The 26,882-nt window shown below is 39.4% G+C and overlaps 1 protein-coding gene and 1 pseudogene across 2 annotated transcripts in view; one reads left to right on the forward strand and one right to left on the reverse strand.

Moving 5' to 3' along the window:
- The window catches only part of Camkmt (calmodulin-lysine N-methyltransferase), a 440,203-nt gene that overhangs the window by 217,842 nt on the left and 195,479 nt on the right, over window positions 1-26,882 (forward strand). The gene's annotated exons all lie outside the window — the stretch shown is intronic.
- LOC105741694 lies at window positions 22,486-24,109 on the reverse strand (annotated as a pseudogene).

Below are 26,882 nucleotides of genomic sequence, written 5' to 3' on the forward strand. Positions count from 1 at the left end.
TTGGGAAATGGCCATTGCCTCTGAAGTCCTTCCCGGGAAAGTGTGATATGGTCCATATTCACACACACGCCCCCATATATTATGTACCTAGTGTGCATACTTTAAGAAATTCAGCTTCAAATATGAGAAATGTATGCTACATACCCTTGACTTATTATTTACACCTGCCTCATATTTCTGTCTTCCTCTCTCATAGATGTGTGTAATACATCTTTCTGTACCTTTTTAGTGTCTGTCTTATTTTGCTGAAGTATTTGCAAGTTAACTTGAAGATTTGATGTCCCTTGAATCGTAAATGCTTCGGGGTTGATTTTTTTTTTTTTAATGTATTTGGTACAGGGTCTCACTACACAGTTGGACTCCTGGTGATCCTCCTATTTTCAGCCTCCCCAGCGCTGAGGTTACAGGTGTGTGCCACCATGTCCAGTCTTGCTGGCTGGTTCTGCGCACCAGAGGGTGGGGCTGGCACAGCATGTGATGCTGGGGATTGAACCCCAGTTCCTGTGCTTGCCTCAGCACACACTTTGTCCGTTGAGCTACCTCATCAGCGCTCAGTCTGAATTTTTGAAGAACAAGAATATTCTCATGCAACTACAGAACAACCATACAGATCAGGAAGCTTGACATTAGTGTAATACTGTTATCTAATACATGATCCACATTCAGATTTTGTAAGTTATCTCAATGGTACTTTATAGCATTTGCTCCACACTATTATCCCTTTCACTCATACATTTCATTCACCTTCCATGTCTATTTAGTCTCCTTTCAACCAGAATATTTTCTCAGTCTTTCTCAGTTCCTTGTCTCTTTGATGTTTGCATTTTTTGAAGAGTAAGGGGTGGTGATTTTGTTGAATGATCTTCACTCTGGGGTTTGTCTTTTATTTTCTTATGGTAAAATTCAAGTTATGCTTTCATAGCAGGCATATTAAAGAAGTGATGATGTCTTTATCAATGCCTTATATCTGAGATACATGTTAATTTTTTCCATTATTAGTGACATTGACTTTGATCACTGAGGGATGATAAAGATGACAGCTTCTAAGTTGTCCACTGCTATAGTTACTGTTTTTCTTTTCATAATTAATAAGCAATTATAAGCAGGTACTTGGAGATGATTTAAATTTACTATTCCTTATAAAACTTTTATATACCAATTTTTACAACCATGAATGAATGTCTAAATAAATTGCTACTGTAATGTTTGCCAAAATGTTATTTCTTGCACATTTATGAGTTGGCATTCTATTATAATAAAGATTCTCCCGTTCCTCCCCTCTAGTATGTGCATATGTATATATGTATATTATGGGATGCATCTACTTGTTCCTCCTCCCCAAAGCCACCTGTGGTCATATTTGGGGAGTATGAAAGGTGGCTGGATTAGGGTGTGGTAGTGGGAGGGTTAGAAGGGTGGGTAATAGAAGCCTCTACCACCCAAATGTGTTGTGTCCTAGATGAGATAAAAGGGAAAGGGAGGTTGCTGCTTCTGGTGCTGCTTGCTGCTTTTCTGTCTCTTAACCTGCTTGCCATGGACTATTTCTTCCCTCTACCATGCCTGTCTTGCTTGGCAGTCAAGTATGAACTGAAACCTCTATAAACTGTGAGCAGAAATAAGTATTTCTTCCTTTAACTTTGGGTGCTAGTTATTGTATTTTGTCCAAGCAATACTAAAAGTAACTAAGACAGTGTGTATGAGTGTGTGTTAAGGTAGATTCATAGATTCTTATTTTCTGAATTAAGGTTTTTCTTCCATTATTTATTCTAATGGTCAAATTGTCACAGATTTTGTGGGAGCTTCTTCAAACCAGCCCATTAGTCCTTTTGGCATGGATTTGTCATTTCTTGCACAAGTTGAAATAATTGTGTTCATAAGTTACTTGAGTTAGGTCTCCTTTGCAAAATTTATTACACCTGGATTTTAAGTCATGTTTAGTCTTTATATTTAGTCTTCCCTTATAAAGGAATAAAAACTTAAAAAGAACCTTTTTCACACAATAAGGTATCCCAAGCTCATCTTATTCTTTCTTTGTCTCAGTCATAGAAACAGTCAGTCGTCTTAGGAGCATTGGTTCTTTTTAGTGAAAAATTTTAGTTAACAACTCAGATATGCATTCTAGATGTGTTTATTGTCATTTGGATATAGTTGCTTTTAGCCCATAGTGTGAGACAAAACAAAATATGTATATGTATATATGAAAATGTGTTGCTGATATCTCTCCAATCTCATTCTAGCATTGCAATATTCATTTTGTTTTTTCTTTTGCATGTTTGTCGCTATTTTATAAGTGAGAGCCTGGATCTCTTTACCCTCAATACAGTAATTTGCCAATCCCAATAATATATTCAGCATTAATAACCTATCAACATTGTAAACAACAAGTGCACTGAAATAGAAAGTTGAAATAATTGTGTTCATAAGTTACTTGAGTTAGGTCTCCTTTGCAAAATTTATTACACCTGGATTTTAAGTCATGTTTAGTCTTTATATTTAGTCTTCCCTTATAAAGGAATTTATCCATATTTTCTTATTTATGTAGTTTAAATTTTTACATTTGAATCTCTGATCTGTTTGAAATTTATTCTTGTGTGTGCTGTGAGATATATATGTTATTATATATTTATTCTAAACAGCTCTACAATTGTCTTAGTTACTTTTTTCATGGCTGAGACAAATACCTCTCAACCAAAGTTTTAGGAGGAAAGATTGATTTGGGCTCACAGTTTCTACAGGTTTCATTTCATAGTTGCAAAGCTCCTAGGCAAGGTGGCATGGCAGAGGGGCAGAAGAGAGGAGAAGGCAGGAGGCAGTGAAGCACCAAAGTAGCAAAAAAGCAACAAGGAGCAAGCGGCAAGCAGCAGTAACCAGCACCAGGCAACCCTCTTTATGTCCCTCAGATTCTACTCAGGCTACATGCCCCTACAGCAGGTAGCACTCTTGTCCAGTGTGGACTTTTCCATTTTCCACACCCAGAACTGTGCCAAACCAATAGTGGAATAATTTAGTAATCACACATCTTTGATTCAGCGTCACTGTAGATCCAGACACCTCTGAAAAGCCTCACTTAAGACTGCATGATGCATTGGGGGGAACATCTAGACGTGAGCCGTGACAACAATTATTTCATACCATTTACTGAGAAGTCCATCTTTCCATAACTGGGCATGTCAGTTTTATTATATGCTACATTCCTATCTGTACTCTGATCTATTTCTGAATCTTTTATTATATTCTATTGTCCATCTATTCATGTGACAGTGTCAGAATATTTTAGTTATAAGGCTTTATTTTATATTTTACTATCTGGTCCCATCTTTCTTTTATATGTTTTCCTGACTAATCTTACATGCTGCTCTTCCATTTGAACTTTAACAACTTAGCTAGTTCCTTAAAAAGTGGTTAGTATTTTCACTGAGGTTTAATTGAGTTTGTATATCAAGTTTGGAAGAACAAACATCTTTATGATGTTGAGTCATCGTGCTCTAGGATAGCACTGTCCTTCCAGGTTCCCCAGAAGAATTTTAAACTTCCTCAAAAAGATTTTACACAGTTCTTGCAAGCTTGATCTATACTTATTTCATTTGTTGCTATTCAAAGGAGATTTCTTTACCTTACATCCTTGAACTGTAGGTTATTACATACATACTTGAAAGTTATCTGTTTCTGTATGTAATTTTATTTTTTATTTCAAAGAGAAACAATAAAACAAAATTTCAAAACAAGATAATAGGAGGTTAATTAATAATGGTTAATACATTGTATGCTGTTATCTTTAAATTAGTTAATCAGAATTCAAGATGTAGACTAACAATATTAGCACTTTTTTTCTTCTTTTTTATGTGTTTAGTACAGAGTCTACAGGGTCTCACTACACTGATTGGACTCATAGTGATCCTCCTGTTTTCAGCCTCCCAAGTGCTGGGATTACAGGTGTGCAGCACCACGACCAGTTTTAATTGCTGTCTCAGCATGCCCCAGGGGCGGGGCCAGCACAGCCTGCCAGGGATTGAACCCAGGTCCCTGTGCTTGCCTAAGCAGGTGCTTTAGTCTGCTGAGCTATCTGACTGGCCCACAGACTTTTTTTTCAGTGAACTAAGATAAATTAGTTAGTATAACTATCTTCTTATAGTAGTATAACTATCTTGAATATATTTTTTGCAGTCTCTCTAATATATATATAAAATTATATAATTCTGTATAACATATTATATAATTATGTGTATATAGATAGATATAGATATTACATTTTGGATCTTATTTATTCTTTCAGCTTCTCATACTAGGAAGACAATATGATGTTTGTCCATGTGTATCTGATTTATTTTATTTATTTATTTTACTTATGAGTATGGTCTCAAGTTGCATCCATAAAAGTCTTCAGTTTATTCTTCTTTATTGCTGAATAATACTCCATTGTATAAAAAGACCACATCTTTTTTTTATCCGTTCCTCAGTTGATGGGCATTCGGGTTGCATACGAGATCTAGCTATTGCAAATTGTGCTGCTGTAAGCATGGGTGCACATACATCTTTGTGAAATGTTTTAAATTCTTCTGGGAAGTTACCCAGCAGGAGAATAGCTAAGTCAAATGGGCCCTTCAGTCCTAGTTTTTTGAGGAATCTCCACACTAATTTTCACAGTGGTTGTACCAGTCTGCACTCACACCAATAGTGGAAAGGCTTCCTTTTGCCCCTCCTATGTGTAACTTTATATCATGACACCTAATTTAATTTTTATGGCTTTAGCATACATATGTATTATCATTAAGAATATTACTTTCACATAGCTCCTGAAAATAGTCAACAAAATACAATCAGCTCAAATCTAAGTCTTCTCTATGTACATAAGTCACTTTAAAGTATTGTTTTGTTTTTAAGGAGGCTCATAACTTTCTTCTTTCTGTCATTTGCAGTTCAACTATAATGTGGTTATGCAAACTAGTTTTTCCATAGGAAGTCCTTAAAAATCAACTAGAAAGACCTAAAACAAATATTTATTGTGGGGAGGGAAGACAAGAGAGGGATTGCTCCATGAATACTAAGTTATACATAGACAAGAGTAAGGAATTCTGATGTGCAGAGCAGGGTAATTATAGATAATAAACTACATATTTCAAAATCTAGAAGGGGTTTGAAATGTTTTCACCATGAATAAATAATAAATATTAGAAAATATAGATATCTTTAATTTAAATACTACACAATGTATAATACCTGCATCGAAAAGCCACATCTACTGCAGTTGTTCAGAGCCTAATTATGGAGCTAAGAGTGCTGACAGCCCGGGGGTGTTGTCCTGAGGGTGATGGTCAGACTGCAGTTGCAGAAGAGCAGCTAGGAAACACAGAGGACGAGGACCAAGTAAAAGGTCACCTCCACCTGGCTTCCTCTGGTCAGCTGAGGAGGGGAGAAGGAAGCTGAGGGCTAGACTGAAGGGTCCAATGGTGGGAGATCCTGGGTACCAGGTAGGGAGCCTGGATGCTGTTGCTGTTGTCCTTCATACCTTAGCCTCATTAAGCTTTTAAAAGCCAGTTTTCTTCTTGTAGTAAAGAAATGGGTTCTTACTAATTAGTAAATCAGGTAATGAAATAGAAGTAAGACGTGGCATTCATCCATTTTGTCATAGTCTAGTTGTAGTGCCGGCCGGCCGTGAGCTCCTGGGCTCCAGGAATCTTCCTGGATCCACACCCTGGGTAGCTGGGCCTACAAACATGCACCACTGTGCCTGGCTTAGCACATGGAGTTTTGGATGGTTTATGAATGATTTTCTCATATTTTGATGAATGCTTCAAAGTGAAGCGTTGGGGGCTTTCTCCCAAATAAAGAAAGAGCCTCAGTGCCTTTTGGGGGTCATAAAGAAAACCCGAACATTTGCAGAGATGCCTTGGTGCAATTAGTGGCCCAGGTACTGGTGTAAGCAGCCCTGCTCCATGCAGTGTGCAAGCCACGCAGTGCGTCTGTGACTGTAGGTGGCGAGGCGGAGCAGACATTTCCTTGTATCAAAACAGTGAGTTCGGGGCTGGCGAGATAGCTCAGCGGCCTACGTACCTGCCTGGCAAGCGCAAGGTCCTGAGTTTGACCCTGGTACCAAAAAACAAAACAAAAAGTAACAACAACAACAACAAATCCCAGTGAGTTCATGAGGGAGGCTGTTCTCTGAATTATACATTTTCATGTTGATAAAAAGTGCTCTTTTTAGAATCAAACACCCTTGTGGCCTCTGGAAATCTGCAAGGATGGAGACTGAGCCGTGATTCTAGGCTGCACTGAGCCAATTGTGATGTTTAGGATAGTTATCAGTGGAGATTAAGAGACTCTGACATTTTCATTCAGATTATTATTATTTTCATGGCTAACAGCCACTGAAAAATTTTGAGTTGTTTGACCCTACCCTGTTTTTGTCATAAACTCTGTTATTTTGGGGGGTATACAGTTTTGCAGAATGTAAAGAATTTTAGGAAAGACTATGTGTTGGTTTACATAGCAACAATTTCAAATGATTATGAAGTAGATACACAGCATAGTTTATCTAATTCAGAATCATATACTTTATTTCTTTTACAATTATATCCTCACTTAGGAGGATTCTCAATACTATTTCTAACATCTTATCAAATGAACTTTCATTATTTGTTCAGTAATTTTTTAAAAAATGGAAATCCATGTAGGATTGAGTTAGCATAAATATATTAATCTCTGATCAGAAGGTGATGAATCAAAGATAAGGGGAAAGGCAGGCCAAATGAAGAGTTTTGAGTGTATGAGATCCTAGGAATTTTGTTAGACAAAGTCTCCTAGGCTATTATTAAAAACAACCCTTTAAAATAAATATTTTGGGCAAGGCTTAATAGCTTAATTTAATGTCCCCCTAAAAAGGGATATGACAAAATATAATTTCAATTTTAGTATTGTATTAAATACAACCTGTGTTTATTTCTAAAATAGTTGAGACAATTCTTTTATATTATGAGATAGTTTGCCTGAACGTTAGGCCAATGTGACTGTTTAACATCACTGATTAGTCTATTGCTGGCCTCACAGTGCATGTTTGTATAAATAAAGAGGCATTTCCAAAAGCTCGAGCCTTTTTTTCTTTTTCTTTTTAAGCTGGTAGAGTCAATGGTGAAAGGACAAAAATTCTAAATTGATTGAGTTACAAATGAATACAGTGTTAATTAAGCCAGGCCATTGTCTTTAAAGTGGAGTCAGTACATTGGAAGTCAGATTTCTCTTGCTGTTTAGTCAAACTGCCTAGGGCTGCAACCACTTCCTTATTAGGTTACTGGCTATGGGGAGATGTCATTGTTTGATGCTGGCAAGGCTTTCTGTTAAAAATCACAGCATGAGGCTTAAACTGCTGCAACCATTATCCAGTGCTAACGTGTCACTAAAGGTCTGCTAATAGAACAAGAGGAAAAATATCAATCTTTAATTTTAGAACAGCTGAGTAACCTGTAGCACCTGTTCATTTTCTCTCATCAGGCCATTTAGAACAAGACTAAAGTGATCTTTTGATAGGCAGGTTGTAAGTACCATTTCCCTTCCTTTCACTTTAATTTCAAATTTAAGTGAGACTGAAGTGAAAAATAAGCAGATTTCTCGCCCAAGTTTTGTGTAACAGGAGGATCGGATGCAGTCTGATGATGATTATGCTCCAAATAATTTTTTTACAAAATAGTTTTAATTTTCTACAGTTTGTTTTGTAGATAAAAGCTAAGCAATGAGGATGTACTACAGGGGTGAGAGTGTATTTTCTATAGTGAATGAAAACTCTTTCAAGCATTAGATAACAACCAACTTACATGTACCTATTCAAATATAATAAACAGAATTAGAACTTAGCAGCTGCTGGCTTTCCCTTATGTGACAAGCAAGGCTTCATCACAGTATGGGGCAAAATTAAAGAAGGCATTGTGGCCTGCTCTTAGGAGAGGCGGGAGGAAGGGATTGCTCCTGTAAACCTCCATTAGCAGGGCGAGTTCCAGAACATTCCTTACAAAGCTAGACCATACTCATGCTTGGCAAATAAATACCTAATAAAGTAATATACAATGTAGTAAACCCTTACAGTCTCAAAATGTATCTCATCTTCTGTGTAGCTTAATTGAGAAATAAATTACTACACTGAGCCTATTACTTTACTGGATATTGTGAATGTCAAAATGAGTCCTAATGCATGTACCCTGCCACAAGTGCCTTTTGGACTTGCGATCTAATACTAACCCTGCATGTAGGAGCTGGCTGCAGAGCAGGTATACATATAGTGTTCGCTCCCTTGTTGGTTGGGTTTTGGGTTGTTTGCTAGTGAGGAAATTAAGCTTTAGGAGAGTTGTGACTTGCCTGTGATTACACGATATATGACAGAATAAAGAGGGGAAGGAACCTCATGATCTGACTTCAGGATGAATTCTTTAGTAAAAGCTTTGAAGATAAAGACAGCAGAAGAGTGAGAGGGCTTATGAAGACAGTTGTGGATTTATAAGAATGATATAATAATAAGAGGTATTTAATACAGAAACTAATTTTAATGTTGTAAATCAGGAAACCAGATATAATACTAGTATCTTTAAAAGGAGTTGTCAACTGAATGACAACCACATCTTTCACACAGCAGTTACCTTTTATCTTAACATTTATTAGTATCTGATCACATGTCTTTTGGGCTTGGCTATATGAAATACCTTACACTGCAATGACATACTCCTACATGTGCATACACACACACACCCCTACAACTATGACCATTTTCACTTGTAGTATTTGACCTTTAGTCCTAGAATCTCCTTAGCCAAAAGCTGCTGTTGTCCTTGTCCTGGGCATTCCAACTTCTACGTTTTCTCCAATGATCACGCATGTGGTACATCTCTCCTGAGGTCCACGTCAGAGCAGGCTCAGCCTCATTCTGCCACGACCATTTCCATCATCACAAGTACTTGATCTGTTTCACGTTTTATGGAATCGATAAATCTCATCCCTAAAGAGTCCAGCAGGCCTTTGATTCCTGACCTGACATTTGCTAATGCTATTCCTGATGACCTGCCACCACGGATCTGCAGCACTGCACTCTGTGTTTGACAACACTCATAATATGAATCAATATTCAGCATTCAGTAAGTGAGCTGGGGAGTCATTGCCCTGCTGCAAAAGGCTGCATTGCCCCTGGGCAGCTGTCAGAAATGGGTAGTTATTAATAGCCCTCTCTTTTCACTTAGCATAGTCAGTAGGGGTCAGGCATGAAATGATTTAATCAGTTTATGATATCTGTGACAGAGAGCACTTAAAATGTAATCACAAAATTTAGGTAGAAGTGTCCCTAGGCTGTTGTAATGTTTTCCTCACTTAATTTTACCTAATGCTGATATAGTGCAGTATACAGTAACGATGGACATACAACCAAATGACACAAGACTTAGTGTCAGTTTCATTTCTTCCTCAGTAAAATTGACTCTTTAGTGAGATTGAAAAAACAACAACAACCCTGTAAAGTGTAGGCTGTACATCACTAGGGACAAGTATGGATAAGTCCCTTGAATTGGCCTGGTTGTCTCTGCAGAATGTGTCTGGTGTTCAGGGGTCTGGAGATTGGAGAACATGTGACTGGGCAGAAGACACTGAAGCTCAGATATTCTCAAAGACAATGTGGATTTGATGAAAATTCTGAGGATATTATGCAGATCCAGGAACGCTCCAGAGTAGTGTTGCTGTTGGGACCCTAGCTCGTGGGTCACTGGGCTGTTGCTGAGATGAGCTGGGCAGAAGTCCTGCGGTGGTGCTTGGCAGCATGCTGTTCTGGTAGGCATAGGTCAAGCTGGGAAGTCAGGGTTTGAGCAGAGTGGGTTAAGGAATAGTAGATTAAAGATTAACCTGCAACTTCAAAGACAGTGAATAAAATCATTACAGCTTAATGATTATCAATCCATGGAACAAGATTCATACAGTGTCTGGGGCTTGGAGTCAGAAATTCTCAGATTCTAATCCCTTTCTTGGGCCACAGTTTACTTATTTGCAATAATACTCATAGGGGTATAATGAGAATTAAATAAGAACTTTTGGAACTTGTCTGACACATAGGAGATGCTCAAATGATACGACTTCCTTCTTTTATCTTTAATGGCCTAAATTTATTTAATTATAATACAGTAAGGAAGATAGTTTTGTACTAGAGTTCAAGTGCAAGGGAATCATTGCCAGCAGCTGTCCCTAGTTGTCCCCGTTAGAGGACTGGCCCAGCCAGGGCTGCTTGGCCATCAGAGGCACACTGATAACCCTAAATGTCCTGGTGGGGCATAGAGCAAAGGCATAACTGATGATATTTTTATGCAAATTTAGGGAAATGGAAGAAAGATGAAAATGTAGAATAGGATGAGTTTAAATTTATGATTCTAACATAATTAATATGGCCTTTAAATAAGTTTGGCCCTAGTTCTTTTTGGTCAACAAATATTTACTTAGCAATTTTTGTAAGTGCTTAGGATTGAACCTGGGGCCCTAAACACGCTAGACAAGCACTGTACCACACAGCCACACCCTAAATTAGTGACAGTGAGCCTTTTAGAGACTGAGCCCCCAATCTGCAACCCAGAACCCACTGATTTATTACAAAGTACCAACATTGCAATTAAACCTGGATACTGAAAAAAAAAATTCAAACATTAACATCTTTTGTTTTAAAAGAAAAACACAATAACAGAGCTTCCAATGATATGACCAGCTTTTTATTGAAAGGTAAAAATTTTGGTGTGCTTTTGCATAATTAATGTGATTTTTGCTGTTGTATGTATGCTGATAATATGTCAAACCTTGGCTGATACTTCCTTAGTCTGAGGGCAACACATGCAGCAATCAGGTCATCTGTTAGTCTGGGCAACGTGGCTTGCGTACCCACAGAGGGGTCTCTGCGTTACGGCTGCAACACGTGTGTCATAGGCTTGTCACCACTGCCCTAAGCCTACAGCAAGTTCTCTAGTTCAACAGTTATTTACTTAGTACCCTGCTGTGTACTTTCTTTACAGCAGCAGAGTTTATGGGGATATTCAGCTGTCAGTTCCCTCTTAACTCTGTTAAATATCATAGAATGAAGGTAAGACAAAGAGATACTTCCCTTCTACATTTCTTTGTGATTCAGAAACTTAAAAGTTTTACCATTGTTCAAAACTTATTTCTAAGTGCATTAGTTTGACTGATACTTTGCCTGTCTTTGCCATGTATGTACCACAATCCCTGATAGCAGGTATTTTCCATGATAGACAAATATCTAAGCTAGCCCCCAAGATTCTTGTCCCTTTGGAGCAGCACCTCCCAAGCATTCAGCCAAATACTGCCTAGGACTACAGCAGGAAGATTTGCAGCTAAGGTTCGTGGTCACTTGGCTTTCAGGCAGGGAGATGACCTGGGTGCACCTGACTTAATGACATAAATACTTTAAATCTGGGTGTAGAGGTCAGAAGTGGAGGGAGTCAGAGTCTGGAAGCAGAAGGACATGCTAGCTTGGGAAGGAAGGAGCCACTTACAGAGAGTGTGGATGGCTTCAGGAGCTGGGATTGACCCTTGAGTGACAGCCAGAGCAAATACATGAGCCTGTATTCTATACCTGTATGGAGCTGAATTCTACTAGTAAGAGGGAGCCTGGGAACAGATTTTTATTCAGAATCCTCAGATGAAAACACAGCCTGGTAACCACCTTGCTTTTAACCCAGTGATATCCTGGGTGGAGAAGTCAACATGTTCTGCAGACTTCTGGTCTACTGAACTGTGAGCTCATAAGTGGGTGCTGGTTAAAATGCTAAATTTGTGGTGATTAATTATATATTAATAAAAGCCAGTATGTATCTTTTCTTTGAATCATGCCAGTTCTGCATTAACTTCCTCCTAAACGAGAGAAAAGTTTGATTTCCTTTCACTGTTTTCAAGCTTATATCCACCATCTACCAAGCCTTTCTTTCTATTGTGGAAAAATATTCTGTGTTCATTTGCATACAGAAATGATTACAATCTTCAGAAACTATGAACTGTGAAACTTTCTTACTAGTTGGCCAACTGCACCCACTCGGTTGGGTTTTCTTTGGTGACTAACCACTCAAACACCTCTGTGGCCATGCCCTGGAGGGATTTGTTTGCTAGAGTACTGTGATTATAATTCTAACATCACTGATCATGTACAGTGAATGGCAAACATAATTCACCCCACTGGGAGAGAATTATCTTTGAACAGCAGGAAGACTGTGTTTTCCTGTCTTACTACCTGCCGCAGTCTCTTGAGCTACTCATATATTTTAACACTGTTTTGGGCTGTTATTATTTTTTGGTTTACTGGCCCATCTTAAGCCACCCACTTTCCACCCACAACTTTGTACTCCAGTAAGCCTGTGTCTGATGTCATCTACCTTTCTGCCTCCTAGCGTTTCATCCTAGAAGGACAGCTAAGTCTTCCTAAACTCTGACCATGATCATGATAAAAGTCATGGGATTATATGAAGAACATCTTTTTTCTGTCCTTCCCTCAGTGAAGAGTGCTGGATAGATTCTAGAAGTTTTGAAATAAGGCATATTTATTTGGATCTGCTGAATTAGAAGTGACTTAAAAGGTGAACAGAGAAGAGGAGGGGAGCTGTACAGAAAAAGGATTGTATAGGGAAAGTCATATTCTCAATGATTCCTTACTCAAGATCCAGTACCATCCCAACAACATCAGCATATAGCTTTTTAAGACTGGTAGCCATGTAAGTACATTTACATATGAAATGCACATATGGGAAATTTCATATATGAAGATGGTGAAAAAGAACAATTGTAGAATTCTATAGAAGTGCTAAGCTAGACTCTTTTGGAACCACTCAGACCATGGAATTTATATGCTGCGCATAGCCTTTTTTGTGTCTCCATGTGTAGATGTAAGAGAAGACAGTTATCAAATAGTATCTGTTGAGAGTCTACCTGCTGACTTTTGACCCAAAGGAGTTTTCCAACATGTACAGTTTCTGGATGAATCAAATTCTATTGTTCCTTCTTTTCCAGTTGGTCTATAATTTAGGGTTATTCTTTGAGGAAACAATCAATTATTGATTAAGTGAAGACTGGTGCAAGTTATATCAAAGGAACTGTGGGTGTTCTATGTATTTGTTGCATATATTAATAGAGACTGCCAAAATGGGGCTTGAGGGTAAAGTTTGAAATGATCCATCCGTGAATGTCCATCTACCTGAATTCCTGTACATCATATAGGACAACTTTCAAGACCTGAAAGTGACCTGAATGTCAATAGCTTTTTAGAGCATGTTCTTCAATATTTTGTTTTGTAAAAAGTGCAATCTATTCTACTTTGCCACACAATTCCAGGTGATTTTCCAGGGCTCAGGGTAGAGTATGTGATAGTAATCTAATCACATGATTATGCAGTCTTATTTAAATGGGGCAGAAACCCACATCTGTAAGATCTTTATTCTCTTTCATAGATTGCTGAGACAAAGGCCTGGATGCAGGGCTTCACACAATTTCACGCAATGGGTGGGTATGCCTTATATTCACATTCATTGAATTCATAAATTTACTCCAGAAACCTGAGCATGAAGAACTTAAATTCTCATTGTCCAGGTGACTCTAAGCAGATGGCTTATGCATAATATTGGAAGATGTGGAGGTTCTAAAGGGAATTGTGCATGTTGCCCTTTGTGTTCTGTTGGCCATTACCAATGGGCCTTGAAGCTCCCTGGAGTTTTATGCATAAGAAAGAAAGATGTCAAATTTGCCTTCTTGAGTAGTTTTATCAGGGTCACCTGTGATCTGCATTTAGCATTCAGTTGCAAGAAAGAGTTTCCAACAAAAAGATCCTGGAACACAGCCAGTCCATTAGCATCGAGGCTTTGCTTTCTTCAGAATATCCTGGGCTCTAAACCAAAGAATGCTTTTTAAATGGCAGCAGTGGAAAAGATTAGTTGAAAACTCATGTCACTATAGATGAGTTTGCATGGAAGAATAGAGATCATTATCAGCCCAGTAAACTTTGGGACATCACAGTGAGACACAGTGCTAAGCAGTTTTGTGTGTTATTTCATTTAATCTTCATAACAGCTGTGGAAATCACATGATATTACTTCCATTTTACACAAGACAAAACTGAGGCCTATAAATGACCTACCTCTGTGCAGCATATCCATTACGAACTTCCCCAAATGGTGAGTTGGCATATGTAAGAACCAGCCTAGCTTACTTGAGGCAAAATGTAACATGGTAGATTCACAGTTGTATGGAATGATATTTTGTCTGTAGCCATTGCTACTGCTAAATTTTTAAATTAGATTCAAGAGAGAAAATATTTTTTAAAGACTCATTTTCCCATGAACAAGCCATGCAAACTGAGCCAAATTACCTACAGTCCATAACAAATCCAAAATTCTAAAATTGTACAACTGGGGTCCCTTCCTACAAAATAGAGAGTTTTCCATGTGTATCTTTGGGAGTTTGGTTCCAGGCTCTTATAGATATCAAAGTATGCAGATGCTTAAGACCCTGAATAAAATGGCATGTTATTTGCATATAACCTATGCAATCCTCTCATCTATTTTATTTTATTTTTTTAAAATTATTTATTTATTTGTTTATTTATTTTTGTGTGTGGCCAGCTCAGCCCACCAGGGGGCGGGGCTGGCTGGCATGTGGTGCTGGGGGATTGAACTGCGATCCCTGTGCTTTGCTTGGCTTAGCTTGTTCTAAGTGGGTGCTTTGGACCACTGAGCCATCTCACCAGCCCTCATCTATTTTAAATTATATTATTCATAACACCTGGTACAATGTAAACACTATGTGAATAGTTGTTATGCTGTGCTATCGTGACAAGGGAAAAAGGGTGTATGCGTTGAGAACAAATGACTTGTGATTGGATGAATCCAGAGATAGCAAACTCATGGATATTGAGAGCCGGTGTGTGGAAGCTGGCGCCTAGAATCTCACTTAAAAATTCCCATTTATGAACTACTTATTGTTTGGGGGAACCATGCTCTGATGCTAAGCAATTTATATACATCATCTTATTTAAATCTTACAACCATGCTTATAAGGTCATTCCTGTTTTACAAATGAGGAACTCAGACACAGAAGATAAGGAATTTGTCCGGAGTCACACAGAATATGACCACAGAGCTGAGATATGAGAAACACAAAGCCGGCCTTTAACCATCAGGCTACTTGATTTTCAGTATTCAGCTTTAAGGACAGAATCATCTTGTGTCCTCTGGGCAGGGTGTTTCACCTTGATACACATCCCAGAAAACAGCAATGATTTTAGGAAAAAACTAGACAAATATTTTAGAGGAAGGGATTAGGAGATTAAGTACACATAAGAAAGGACAAGTTGACTTCTAACCTCTGTTATAAGTTTTATCCATTAGAAGGACATGGCATCTTTTTTTCAGAATGAAGATTTTTTACCAAGTTAGAAATATGCCTTAAGAATGACATTTCTTCCCTGTGATTTATAGTTGGATGTTAAGATATTCAGTAGTTGCATCCTTTTTCATTCTACTGTAATAAGTAATGCAATTATTTTCATGTTCTGGAGGAATTTCTAACTATAATTGTATTTAAATAAAAAGGATAGCTTACAGAGGGAGATAGTTTAATGAATTTAAACTTCATGACATTACGCCCATAAAATAGCTTTGATGTAATAGTATTTTCGTTACTTTCATTGTTTAGGTGGGTATTATGATTTTATAACACCCCTGCCACATTTTTAAACCTTCTAGTCATTAATATTAAGTCATTTGCAAATACAGAGTTACAGAGAATTTCAGGATTTTAAAAAATGTTTTCTTACTCATTATGACCTTTTTTCCCCCCCACCTCACTAATTTAGTCAACAAATACCTGCTGCCAGTTTGCTCAGTAGCAGTTATTGGGATCAATACTAGACATTCAAAGACAAAATATAGTTGCTGCCTTCAAGAAGCTGTCTCGGGGCTGGGGAGATGGCTCAGTGGAATAAGTGCTTGCCTGGCAAGCACAGGGGCCTGAGTTCAATCCCTGGTTCTGAAAAAAAAAAAACAAAAAAAAACCTGTCTCATAGGAGCCATGGCCAAGAGAGGAAAATGCCGTGGCTAGGTGTTAGGGTAGAAGTCCGCCCTGGACGGTGTGGGGACAGCAAATGTTCTGAGTGGTGAAGCTTGTGGCAGCTGGACCTGGATCACCTGGATCTCAATCTTGGCTTTGCCTCTCATTGCTTATAAGGCCTTGGACAAGTTACTTGGCCTTTTTGTACTCTATTTTTTCATCTGCAAGAGAAAAGTAGTAATAGTGCCTTCCACATGGGTTGTTAGGCATACTAAAGGCATTAATATTTATAAAGTCTTTAGAACAGAGTTGGTACCTAATCTTCATCAGGGTCTCTTAAGTAAGGTCATTAAACAGAGCAGTAGGAATCAAGCAGATGAAGGGTGTTTGGGGTGGAGCCCCAGTGGGGAAGGTGGGATAGTTCCAGCAGGAGAAGCTGCAGTAGTGGCCTTGGCAAGGGGTCTTGGAGCTGATGAAAAGGGTGGAAGGAGACAGTATCAGGAAGATAAACTGCCACCGCAAGCACGAGCTGCACTGTAGTCCTTTGTGAGTGTGGCAAGGATTTGCATAAAAGCTGGATTGGAGGGGCGGGAATAGTCCAGAGGCAGGGAAATGTGTCACAGGCTGTGGATCAATTTTGATTAAAGATGACTGTGGTACTGGCGGTAGAGCCAGAGAGAAGGGAGTAGGTTTGAGAGCTTTTCGGGAAGTACAGCTGTTAGGACTTGGTGACTGAGGAAGTGTGGAATAAGGGCCAAGCAGGAACTGAATGTGACTCCCAGGCTGCTGGCTGGTTTGGCAAGGAATGCTCCAGCAGGGAGCACAGGGAAAGCACATTTGGGTGCAGGTGGGAAAGGACAGTGGGTTTTGTTTTTGATGTTTTGAGTGTGTGGGGCTCTCACAAGAGCTGCCCTGTAGGTGTTTGGCTGTTGGGGTGGTCTGGGGGTGGGATGGGGTTGAGAGAGGTCTCAGCTGGAGAAATTAATTTGAGAATTTCAAATGAATATGGTACAAAGCCATGGGAGTGGGTGATATTATTTAGAGGAGGAAAAAAGAAAAAAAGAATTTAGGATGAATTCCTAGTGATCACTAATTTGAAAGGTGGGAATAGCAAAAAAAAAAAAAAAGAAAAGAAAAAAAAAAAATGCCCACGAGAAACAGACTGAAAAGTAATGCCCAGAGAGGAGAAAAATCAGGAGAAGGGTGTTGTCATAGAAACCAGGGAAGAGAAACTTTCAAGAGTGAAAGAGTGGTCAACCATGTCAAATCCTGCAGAGCTGTTGGGTAGGATGAGGACAGAAAAATGTCCATTGAATTTAGCAACAAAGAAGTCATTATTGATTTTGGCCAGAGAGGCCTGCAGGGGAAGGAAGGAGTGGCAGCCAGATTGCAGTGGTGTGCAGACTGAGAGAATGGGAGGAGCGGAAGTGGCTCCTCTGTGAAGGAAAGCCCAGGCGTGGGGCAGGGGAAAGGGGCCCTGGGGTCACACCTGTCTGTGTCACTGCTGGCATCTTTGTTGCAAAGCGAAAGACTGTTAGAACACAGGTGTAGAATAGGAAGAGATGAGTTTATTTCCGGGAGAAAATGTACAAAAAGTACCTCTTTCCAGAGAATGCCACAGCTGGGAAGTTCCTCTTTTGGACTCTCACTTTTGTGGTTGGCTTTGACTCTTTCCATTGAGGAAATGCCTTGCTTATTATTTTACCTAGATAAAGGATCATTCCTAATTAATGATAATTGGGTTTGGAAGTGGTATTTGTCACAGAAGTGTCCAACAGAAGCAATAATGGTAATAATCCTTCTGGTGTCATTAGAATCTTACTTGTAGATCTGTGAGAGGATAGCATTCAGAGGTGAGCATTATGAGCATTTTCTGGTTTTGTTCTAGATTTTTTTCTTTTTTTCTGCAGATGTTTAAATGCTCATGTATTCCTTCACTGAAGGAAATAAGTCTAACACATGAAACAAATAGGAAGCAATACTAAGCAGTACTTAAGGCATTTAATTTTATGGCAATGTAAGGGTAGTCTTTTGTTTGTTCATTTGTTTGGTGGAACTGGGGATTGAACTCAGGTCCTTGAGCTTGCCAGGTAAGTACTTATTCTACTGAGTTATCTCCCCAGCCTCTATAAGGGTAGTCTTTTTAAAAAAAATTTTTAAAAATGTATGTATGTATGTATATGTGTTATTTGATACAGGGTCTCGCTACATAGCTCGGCTTGTAGTGATCCTCCTGTCTCAGCACTGGGGTTACAGGTGTGCACCGCCATGCCTGGTTTTGGGGTGGTACAGGGCGTCATAGTTCTGGAGCTGGCTTGGAGTGCAGTAGCAGGATCGAACTCATAGCCTTGTGCTGGTCAAGTAGGTGCTTAGATTGCTGAGCTATCTCCCTAGCTCAAGGGCGGTCTTTTTGTTTGTTTGTTTGTTTGAGGGCAATCGTGTTTTTAATGAGGAGAATATTAATAGGAAGATCTGGTGGTGGTGTCCTGGAACCCTTGCTGGAAGACCCTAAACAAATGTGTTAACTTTTTCTTTTCTTTCCTCCCTCTTTCCCTCTATTTCTCCCTTCCTGCTTTTTTTTTTATCATTCTCACTTCTTTCATATATAAAACAAATAATAATAATAGTGTCTTTAAGAAAGTCTTGAGAAGAAAATCTCTAAATAATGAAATGATGGTTAGTAGTGCATTTGTTTTTCTAGGTGGGCAAGGGGAAGCAGTGCTAGGGATTGAACCCAGGACCTCACACTTGCTAGGAACCACTCTCTCTACACTGAGCTACAGCCCTGGCTCCTAGGACTATATTTCTGAGTCATTGTCCATTTACTTGTTCCCAGTGGGTGATCACTTTATGTGGAGAGACAATTTTTTTCAAAAGCACTTTTAATAGTTTTTCTAGGCTTTTCCATTCTCTGTTGCTATTTATACACTATAAAGGAGAGACAAAGGAAGAAGTTTACGAATTAGATTAGCAGTGGCTGGAGAGTGCTGATATAGAGCTGGAGAACTTGCTATCATTTTAGGTTGCCCCCCACTGCCCACCACACGTCTCAGTCGATTTGAAGTGTCTGTGAGCAGGACCCTGACTGGCCTTAAAGGAAAGCGTAGGTAATGCATTTCTCCCTGGGATGATCACCTGCAGTACTACTGTCAGTTTTTCTCAGAGCCCCATTGAAGTGTCCCAGCTTCGGTGGTGCTTGCTAAGTGTAGGCCTGATGATGGGCCAATTTACATAGAGGGAGGACTCGGGGAACACTGTGATCTTCTGTTGTAGCCTCAAATGGTGTTTCCTAAGGCAGAAGTCCATCTGCAATACACAAGACTCAGAGAGACTCATTAATTAATTTCCAGTGTCTACACCAGATGATTCTTCAGAGACCAAGGGCCACTACAGCCACTCAACTTGAGTACAGTTGGATTAGAGGCACAATCTGATAACAGTGTTGTTAGGACGCATGGGATGGTGATGTTGGAAGGGGCCACCCAGTCATCTGTTCCAGCTTCTCTCCAGGGGAAGAGCCCCTTCCAGAGCATCGGGCACCTTGGTGAGCACCTCCGCTGACAGGAAGTGCCTTTCTTTTGAGGTAGCACATATGTAAATGTTAGCAGGTGTGAGGAAATGTGGAATGAGCTGAAAAGTCTCTCTTTTCTAACATACACTCTGTTCTGTTGCTTCTACCCCATTCTTATGAGAGTCCAACTATTTGAATGCCATTTTATGGCTTTTCTACATTCTTTAGATTAAGAATTTCTATTTTTTAATCACATTTTCCACATCTTCAGACTTTTCACCCACTGCTCTACCAAATTCTGTCATTGCTTTGAAAGACATGTTTTGCACAGGTTCCAGGGTACAAGGCTATTATGTCTGGCTGTCTAGGCCCCCGTCCTAATGTACTTACTATAGCCTAATTAGAGAGTAGGTGAAATAGAAGGCACACATCTGTAATCCCAGCACTTGGAAGGCTGAGGCAGGAGTTCAAGACCAGCCTGAGCTGCATAGTGAAACCCTGTCTCAAAAAGACAAGAGACAACAGCAACAAAAAACCCAACTTGTCAGCTCCCTCCTTTTTATTAATATTCCCATTTTTCTCTCAACCAGTTCAGCCAATTTTTTAAATAAACACACTCCTTATAGGAGGTGAATTATATCCCTTGTCAGGAGTTTTTCAATTTATTAGCTTAAACTATACATATAGAAAAAGCAGTGTATGAGGCCTACAGCAAGTAGTGACAAAGAGGTTGATGGTGCAGTAGCATAGCTGTTGACAGCAATGACAGCTAACACTTTGTGTGCTCCTGTTATGAACAAGATACAAATATTTACTCTTTAACCCTCACAGGGGCCATTGAAGTAGATATCATTATTTCCACTTCATAGATGAGGAAACTGGGGTTTAGAGAAGCTCAGTAACTTGCCTAAGGTCGTGCGGCTAGTAAGCCAGGATTATTTGCATATTTCTCTGTAGCCAGGCTTTTACTATCCTAGTGCCATCTGCCTGCCCTGCTTAAGAGGATTCAGATCAATCAGCACTTGTGATGCTACTCTCCGTGGTAGGGTATGGATAAAATGATAAAGGATGCATTTCACAATCTACAAACATGGTTTTCTTTTTACAAGACATATCTTTTTATCTAAATGACAATCCTGTGCTATAACTATTATTATTCCTATTTTACAGAAGAAAAAAATTAGTTTGAGAGATTAAATTTTTTTTCTTCTAAAAATAATCTTTTTGGTGTTCAAGTGCACAGTAGGTAGCAATAGTTAACAGTAATATATTGTATATTTCTAAATAGCTAGAAGAAATGTTGTTGAACGCTCTTACTATGAAGAAGTGGTAAATGACTGCAGTAATGGATATGCTAATTATCTTGACTTGCTTATCATACAGTGTATATACCTTTATTGAAATACTGCATCGTTGGGCTGGTGAGATAGCTCAGCAGTCTAAAGTGCCTGCTCAGGCAAGCTTAGGCAGCTGTTCGATCCCCGGCACCACATGCCATGCCAGCCCTGCCCCCAGGGCAGGCTGAGCTGGCCAAAAAAAAAAAATAAAATAAAGAAAGAAATACCACATCGTACCCCAGTACCATGTATAGTCATTGTGTGTCAAGAGGAAAGGTCGTATAGTCCCACTACATACAGGTGTCTATTTTTAACATTTCAGGACATATTTTCCACAATTGTATATAAAAATTTGTATTTCTTTTTTTAAAAAAATAGGCCAATACACTACATGGGCTATTTTATAATCTACCCTTCTTTTATTTAAAAAATATATTGTGAGCATTTTCAATGGAGTTAAATATTTCCCTACAGTATTGTCTTAGTGTTGTATTGCATTTCCTTAAGTGGATGATCCACATAAGCCTGTGTGCTTCTGATTTAGTCTCGTGGGAGAAAATAGGAAGGATGTTGTGCAAAGGGATAACACCAAGTCAGTGATCTTACAGAATATTAGTCATACAGTTGAGATCCTCAGCATTTAGTTGATTAGAACTTTATGCTTAGTGAGTGATTCTTGGTTGGGCTTTGTTTTATCATTGCTTCTATGTAAGTGTTCACCATTATTTCTAAGTGCATTGTGGCTAATTTTATTGTTTTACTTTTTTGATACAGGGTCTGGCCATGTAGTTCAGACTTGTGATGATTTTCCTGTCTCAGCCTTCCCAGCACTGGGATTACAGGCGTGTGCCACCATGCCTGGCTTTGATGGCTAGCACCATGCACCCGGGGTGGGGCTGGCATGGCATAGGTACTGGGGATCAAACCTGGGTCCTTGCACTTGCCAGGCAGGCACATATCCTGCTGAGCTATCGCCCCAGCCCTCTAAGTGCATTGCAAACCGAGCCACCGCAGTTTGGCAGTGTTGTGCAGGATGACATCATAATCCTAAGAGAACTGGGCAGGGCCATCCAATTTCCTCACTAGGTCTTTCTAGCTTCAGAGTCATTTGTGTCTTGTCTTTACTTTTTCTGTTAGATTGAGGATTTTTTTTTTTTTTTGGTCTCAATGCTTTTATGCTTTTATTTGAAGCAAGTAGTTGCAGTAAGCAAGATCTTATTTTTTTCAATTCCAACGAAAAACAGACAACAGACTTCATTTGATAACACAGTTCCAATAATGTGAACATCCTCCAACACATTGTGCTTGGGGTAACTTTTTTTTTTTATCAGCAGTTGCTCTTATGGAAAATATTACCCCAGACTACTGTGTTTCACCAGAAGTGGTCTCAGTTCTGTGTGTGGAGGAGCATGTTCTGTGTGCTAAAAACTTGAGAGAAGCACAAACACAACCACTCTTTTAAAAAACTAAATTTGAAGTAGAATTTCAATTCCCTCATCTCCTATAATAAAAAGTAGTGCTGGGATCTAGCCCCCAGATTTAGTGGAGTCCCCCCGACCTGCATCGTTAGGGTTATGAATACTAGTTCATTCACTGTGACGCCGGCTGGATTTCCTCCTCCCTCTTCTTCCTGCTCATGCTCATGTTCCCTGAGGTGGCTGCTATCTGAGGGTCTGTTAGAGCCACCAGGCTGTTTGGCTTCTTCCAAAACTTTGTTCAGACCAAAAGGATCTTCTTCTAACTGAACAGGTCCTTCTTGGCCTCTCTCATGGTCAGAACCAGAAAATTCTTTGTTAAGAACAAATTTGTTGGTCTTTGTTCTGGCTTCTAGGTTATCACCATGTGTGTCCAGATTTTTACTAAGCGTAGAGATGCTGTGAGCCATGTCTTTACCACCCCTCCTCTCCAGGCTTGGTCATAAATATTTTAAATTTCATTTCCTCCACCTGCAAATCCACTGTCCATACCCTTCGATTGGTTGAAGAGCCTTTGGTCATATTGGACTTCATTTGAAATTTGAGGATGGGGCACACCAAGAGGAATGACTTCACTGATACCTCGATGTTTATTTCTCTGCAATCTTGACCTCTTATCTGGAGCTACCCTGGAAGGGTTCCCATCACGCTATTTCTCTTTTCATCTGTCATACAGATTTCTTCTTTCTGTGTTCCTCTCCATCCTCTTTTTCCACATGGGTTTTGATACCAGCCCTCCTCTCCCTAGCTTTTTGGGCTATTTCTCTAAGTTTCTCTTCATATGTTGCCTTTTCTTTTTGAGCGCTCTTCCGTTCCACCTGGTCATACATTTCTACAGCTTCATGAGCCTTCCGATCAGCAATGTTGAGAGCGTCAGCCAGTCTGGCAAGATTTTCACTTTTGTGTGTCATCAGAAGAAGCACTCTTCCATCAGCAGCTAGACATTTGTCTCATGGAATTGTATAACCTTTAGCATTTTTCCGGTTGGAAATACAAGGAAGGATCTTCCATTCATTCTTGTTGTTTCTTTACAGTCATCTTACTAGGAGAATGCATGACAGGTGCAGGAGGAGAAGTTGGTCCCTGAGGAATTTTCTTATTAATCTTGAACCTTGATGGCTCCATTGTATCTTTGTGCATTTCTGTCATTCGAATAACCCTCTGATTAGCTCCAGGATTAAGAGCCATTCTCTGCTGGGATGGTGCATGTTGAATATACTGAGCAGGAGCCAGTTTGTTAGCAGCTCATCCTGGCATGGCTGCAGCAACCTTCTGTGAGGCTTTCTCCAAGGCTACCCCTGCTTTTTCTGTTATCTCTTTAATAGCTTCCTCATAGGGTCTCTGCAGATCTGGATCATCTGCATGCATGACCGCTTTTGGATTCAGGTGGGTGTGTTTGCTATAAATAACTTTGTCTTTTGACTCTCCTTGTTGAGCAGTTGCATCAGATTTAGTTTTTCCTTCAGGATGCACCTGAATAGCCAATGCATTTGACATTGTTTTCTGTCCCCCAGTATCCAGTGGACACTGGACTATGTGGGTCTCTGGAAAAGCACCCATCTCCAAAATCCTCTAACAACCGAGGTATCCAACCTTTCCTTTATCTGTGCTGGGGGAGGTTCTCTTTGGGAGGAAACCAGTGAGGCCTGCTGTGCTCTCTGAGACCTTGCTTTTTCCTCAGCCTCAAGTTGGTGCTAAGATAGTTGAGTAGGTACAGGTAAAAAGCTGATGAGCACCATCTTCTTCCACTTCTTCCAATGCAGAATGAAGATTTTCAGGGAACACTTTCTCTGGTCTATCTTAGTATCTCTTATATTTCCTGCCTAGCAAAAGGCCGCCATCTCAAGTGGCTTAACTTTAATACATATTCACTTAATATGGCAGAGGCAATACCTTCAAGCATATTAACCCATAAATATTGTGTATCAATAAATTGGATTCATCAATAAAATTATGGAAAAATAAATAAATAAATAAATAAATAAATTGGATACAATTATTGGGAAAGTAATCAAAAGAAAAATAAAAGAACTTAAAAAAAGAAGTAGTGAGGCAGTGTGGTTTCTCAGAAAAAATGCTGGTTGGAGCAAGAAGATGTAGCTATGAAACTTTGCCACAAATTCACTGAGACCTCTTGAAAACATCACCTGCAACGTCCAGGTTTCCCTCTTCTTTCTGGAATAGGTGGCTATTGTATGAGGTGATTTCTGGATCCTTTCCACAAGTGTTATGTGGGGACTCCATAATTTAATACCATTTAATCTCATCCTTGCTCCATAAAAACAACACAGATTCTGAAGCAGTTTTTCTGAAATTTGGATGTACGTTGGAATCCACCCACAATACTGATGCTAGGATCCTGCTGTAGGGAAATTGATACAAAAGAGAACTGGAACGTGACTTGAATCTGGAATTTAAAAAAAAAAAAAAAGGACAATATGAAAACAAGTTTCTCTGGGACTCAGTGGTGGTGCATCTGTGACCCGCATGTCACAGCAGGCTGTTCGTATCATTGAAGGTTCTGAAAGGTTCGCCATCACTCCAGAGTCTGAGTGTTTGTATGTACAGCTCAAACCACTGTTTCTCAAACATTGCTCCCTGTCATATTAGTAAGTGATCAATTCCTGGTCATGCCCCAGGTATTATCATTTCAGCCTAAAAAATAAATAGAAAGGCTGAATTCTAAGGTTGGTCGTGCGATTTCAGCACTATTCACATAGGGACAGTTTGCCATACACTGTTGTTCTGTCGTATGTGTTTGTGTGGGAGTGTACATGCATGTGTATATGACCTATAAATCTGTTGGTAAGTTAGATGGGGCTAGAAAGAAACTGAGGATAACAAGTTAGCTCTACTGACTGTTGAATATTGCATGTCAATTAAACATCGTGTAAAAACCAAGTATGGTATTATGATCCACTCATAAGTATTACAAGACTGGCACATCTCCATGCAGCAATCGCCATTGCTGGGGCTACTCTATTACCCTGGCATGAATCATAATAAATTGGGATCCCCCTGGACATAATGAACAGTAATATAATTTTGTAGTTATTCTCCTAGTAAGATGAAGCAGCAAGCCAAATTGAGTTTCTAGATAAATTTTGACATAAGGGTCTTATTCCTAGAGAAAACGAGCTATTGTTGTTTTGGCTTTCTTCCAGAATTCTGTAGAAATCCACATGGTAGCTTTATTGTATTACAAAAAGGTACTACAAGTATTTTTTCATGAAAAAGAATAAATCGCTAAGTTCAATTAGTCCTTTGGGGCAGAATTTGGAATGTCTTTTAAGTCTGGCTGCTGTATCCCATGGGAGCTATTGTTTGACCCACATGGGGACAGTGAACCCCAGTGAACCCCCAGGCCACTGGTAATGGTGGGAGAATCAAGTGGCCCTCTTCCCCATGGCCACAAAACACGATGTTAACATCATTAAAACAAACAAACAATCATCCATAAGAAAGGGAGTTAAGAAGTTGTTTCAGCATCTAAAATCTAGGTTTTCACTTGACATGTATGAGTGGATGTGGTTTAAGGACTAATGTAACAGTAATCAGTTAAAAGCTGTTTTCAATTAAATGAAAAGAAACTGAAAATGTACGTGTAAAAATATCTCAGTTAGCATCACTTTTTCTGCATAAATGTAAACCTGTACTTAAGAGGTGGGCCTTGATCTGCATGTATTGCTCAGGGAGATAGGGGTCTAGGGTGAAACACCAGTGGGTAGAAGAAAGCACAACTGTGGGGTCATTGTGTAGCCAAATTCAGAAGCTTGATGGGGAAGAACAGCTACCCAAGAGGTCAGTATTCTAGAAGGAAATTCTGCTTGAATTTTCAGTTGACCTAAAGATGCCTATGTAGGTTGGTAAAAAGTGTCAAATCTAGTGTTCACAGTATATCATTGGTAAGGTAATATAATGAAGAGCAGAAATTTTTCTGCAGGTCTTTAAGAAGTAATATTTGGGTATTGAATTATCCAGTGAACTCTCAGATGGGCCTTAGTGACATTAATTTACGTCTTCTACAGGCCTGTGGGACACAAGCAATTTGACCATCAAGCAGTGGCATAATAAAGTGCTGCAGAGCTGTAGGTGACTTCTGCATAGACACAGTGTTTGCCAACCGGGAATACTCATATTCCTGCCCTGAGCAGAGAGCAACAGCTATCATCTGCAATAGGAAAAAGTACTCTCATTCAGCAGTATTGAAATGCCGTGCTTCTCTCCTGTGTAAATTCTTTGCAATAGCAAGGGAAAACACATTTTGGATTAGTTTCTATGCGAAATGCACTGATGATGTACTAGGGACCCATTTAGAGAAAGCTCCATTTGGGGTTCAACTTGTTTTCTAGAAGCAAAAATAGCTGTTTGACAGAGACAGACACGGGAGGGATTGTAACTGAAAGAACCAATAAAATGAAGCACTTCCATAGCAGATTTCTTTTGAGGTTGTGTCTATCTTGGCATGTTCTGGTAGCATGACTTCTGGTAAATCCTAACATTTGGGAGAAA

This window comes from Octodon degus, unplaced genomic scaffold (assembly GCF_000260255.1).
Source record: "Octodon degus isolate 3935 unplaced genomic scaffold, OctDeg1.0 scaffold00020, whole genome shotgun sequence".
Taxonomy (NCBI): Eukaryota; Metazoa; Chordata; class Mammalia; order Rodentia; family Octodontidae; genus Octodon; species Octodon degus.